Genomic DNA, 4,181 nt, shown 5'->3' with positions numbered 1-4,181 from the left:
TATTGTTGTACTTAATCCAAACAAACATGTAATTGATTAAGTACAAGCTTTCTTAATACCCAAGACAACTCCAAACTTGTGAGGGAGTTTTGAGGTCCTGATGCATATTCGGACACCATTATGTCATGATGTTTTCTCCCTCACCTGAGTGTGTTGGGTCGCTAGGTTCTTTGTTTGCAGGTGAGCTTACTTAATATGATCTCCTCTCGAACTCCAAAATAACGTTAATTAGTTAACTGACAATAATTAGTATACTTACGGAATAACTTTTTATGCGAAGATAAAACTTTCGATTTAAAATGAATTTAATTGTTTTCGTCCATCCGATTCAAGGTTGAATATCCTTGAATCATCATTTGTCATTGAAAGTCTTACAATCAAATAACACTTTTTAAAGTAAGATTTTCAATAAAACTTATACCGGAATTATGTCATAATCTGTGGATATACATCAGGCAAGTTCTCAGGAAAGAGAGGTGGGTCGTAAATACACCCTTAAATATCAAGTCTTTCCTTAGACGGAACCTTTCTAAACATGTATTCCCACTTCATGACATTTTTCCGATAGTTCATAAATCTTATTTTTTGTAAGTAAAACATTTTTACTAAAACTAACATTTTAAAATAAGATCATTAAGCTAGACTTATCATTTTTAAAGTAAGTCAATTTAAAAAAAAATCAATACTTTTAAATTAATATTTTTTAAGTAAATATTACCATTTTAAAGTAAATTCACTTAACTGAGATTCAACATTTTTAAATCATTTTACCATCTAAGACTTCATAACACTTTAAGTTTATGAAGTCAAGACTTTTAGGTAAATCTCATTATTTCAAGTATGCTACTAAAACAAATTTTCATGATCATCTTAACACCTCCTAATTTTTTAGGAAAAACCTCAAGGGTTAGTAAGTGTTAATTTCATAGTCATGAAAATAAATCCTAAGGTAAGACTTTCTACTATTTTAATATCCAAAACTTCATAACACTTTAAGATTATGAACTCAAGACTTTAATAAATCATCTTTTATCCCAACTTACTATTTTAACTTGGAAATCAAAGAGTAAAATATGCTAAACCACTTTTAAAACATAATACTTTCTAAAAATGAAATATTTTCAACAACAACTCATCAATATCATAAACTTTCAAGAATAAAATACAAACTTTTTCCTAAACACATTAAAGGTTCATTTGATGTTAAAATCATAACCTTTAAACATATTCAAATACTAAAATAATTTCTAATATTTCCAAACAAATAACTCATCTGACCTTGTCCAAAGATATAGTTTTTCCATCTAAGAACATGAGAGAAATTTCAAGATTTACAAAAGTCAAAAACTACATAAAGGTTCATATGATTTTATTATCATCCCCTTTAGTTATGCCTTCATAAAATACTTAAAGAACAAATATAAACTCTACTTTATGAACAACATAATAAAAGCTCATAACTTTCTATGAAGTATGAGAAGAAGATGAAGAAGAGAAAATAAAATATTACCTTAGTATGTATAGGGAATTTAGTGTAAAAATAAGAGAATGAGGTGAGGTATTTATAGGAGAGTCTCACCCTCATCAAATCAGAAAATTTAATGCAAAGTAAGTAGATTTAGACTAGCATAGGTGATGTTCTAATGGTGGTGGTGTGGAATAATTTGTTGAGTGATTTAGGGGCTTTTGGAAGCTTTTGCATTACTGTGTAACAAGGAAGTGACTCATAAAATGATGACTTCCAACTTTATTGATATGATGTAATTTTCCAATAAACATCGTGTCCCAATATTTTTGGATAATTTCTTCCGGAAATATACAATCCTCCGATTTAGGACATTTGCCCGAAACGTCAAAACTTGAATTTCGTGGTGAAAAATATCTAGAGATGAGTTACGGATAAACTTAGTGTCTATTTTGACTGAAATAATATTTCGAAGCCAATGGAGAAATTTGAATTCGATTCCGAGTTACGAAACTTAAAAACTGGGCGAACACTCGATAAAACGACCCGAAATCGTCACGAAAACTTTTATTCTCCAAAAATCTTGAAAAAATAGGGAAGGCAAGAAAATCATAATATAAGACTAAAACTCAACTGAGGTTTAACCTAAAATATTACTGATTAATTCCTATAATTAATCCATTAATACTAATTACTTAATTAAAAGTGTTCTGAAAAACATAATATTACACCTTACCTAAAAAGTATAAGTTTTTACCAATTGGTAAGTGCTCAATATGATGTTAGTGCAAATATGATGAACATTACACAATCCTTAAGTTTTAATTAATAACAAATGATTAAATTAGAATTGCATATCCAAGTCTAATGATATTATCTTTATTATAATATAATGAGTTGTTTGTGTAGTTAATGAATATTTTCATGTCTCCATATTAAACTTTGTGATCGTATGATTTATATGTTACAATATGTATGATTTCATGAATTTGTGATAATATGATATGTGTTTTTGACTATGTTATTATTTTGATCATTTGTTTCTCGATTATAGTATTTATATTTAAAATTCATAATACATGTAAACAGTGATGAATCTAAGACCTATGAGTAAGGTGTGCAACATATATTAAAAATTAAAATAATAAATATCATATATATATATATATAAATAAATGAAAACATTAATATCAAAATCACAAAATTTAAATATATGGCTAATCAAATAAATTACATATTCTATATGAATTAACGTGAATGTTGTTGAACATTTTTCGCTCAATATAAGTCACTCGACAATAATTCATACATATCTCATTCAATTATAGAACATATTTTCATAATCTTTTTAGCTTAAAACTCTCTTTCTATGGTTATTGTGACAACAACCATCACAAATAAAATATAATTTAATAAAAATAAAGCATAATAGAAACAATAAAATTACTCATTACAAAGATTTAAAGAATAAATAAAAATAACGAAGCAAATAAAGAATAAAAACAATGAAATAACATTTAAAGGTAATGATTAGAAACATTAAAATGAAAATAATGATAAACATAAAATGAAAATATAAAAAAAAGACAAATAGTTTTATTCATAGGCACTAAATAGAAACAATGAAATGGAAATAATGTTAAGATAATGGAAAAAAAATGAAACACATAATAGAAAGTGTGTTCATTAAAACAAATTAAAGTTATACTTATGCCCAATGCATCCGAAGGCTTATGCTTCCAATACAAGACCTTAAATTCGTGCATCCAACACAGACATGCTCACACTTGTGTGTCAAACACAAAGTATGAGGACATTATATCACATGTTTAGACCTATGTGTTGAAAGCATGATGTCATCAAATAAAAATAATATCACAACTTTAATGTTTCTTTTCTTGTGGACACTGTCATGACCAAACATCCTAAATAAATCATATTTATTGCTCTTCATATATGCATGAGGCATGAGTATTTGTTCGCATTGATTATCTCATTATATTTATTGCATTAAATTCAAGTTTATGGTAAGAGAAACCATGCATAGCTGATATATTTTTTTGCACAGAAAAGCAACATTTTTCTTAACTAGAAAAGGAATTAACTGATATTACGTACATACAAATTAAAGCTTAACATTCTTTTTTAAAGGACAACTCTTCAATCAGTCAACAACAAAGTGTAGCGTATCAATGCACTTTGAAAAACAAATCGATGCATTAAATTCTATCTATCAACGTGCAAAATTCTTCTCAGGAGGATACAATCAATGTAACCGGTCATACCATGAATACCATTTAAAGAATAAGATCCTTGAAGTGACTAAAGACTCGAGTAGAATATCCACTATAAATACTAAAGATTTCAACACCAACAACAACTTGGCAACTCATAATGAATATACATATCTAGTGTTGAAAACAGAAAATATTTCAAAAGTTAGGTAGTTGCTGAACTTGCTATTTGTAGAAAGTAGTTAGTTGAAGTAGTTACTCTTGCCTATAAATAGAAAGGCTTTGTTATTCAAAGTATTAATACAATTATACAATACAATTCAATTCTATCTTCTATTCTCCTCATCTTTGTCATTCTTCTCTAACAAAACTAGTATCAAGAGCTTTGGTTGTTGCTGAAAAAAATGGGTCTAACTAATGGTAGTTTCCCTACAAATCTCCCCATTTTCGACGGCAAGAACTAGAACAAATGGAGTGTTCAG

Source organism: Lupinus angustifolius, chromosome LG16 (genome assembly GCF_001865875.1).
Source record: "Lupinus angustifolius cultivar Tanjil chromosome LG16, LupAngTanjil_v1.0, whole genome shotgun sequence".
NCBI classification, from domain to species: domain Eukaryota; kingdom Viridiplantae; phylum Streptophyta; class Magnoliopsida; order Fabales; family Fabaceae; genus Lupinus; species Lupinus angustifolius.
This window is presented reverse-complemented; position numbering follows the sequence as displayed.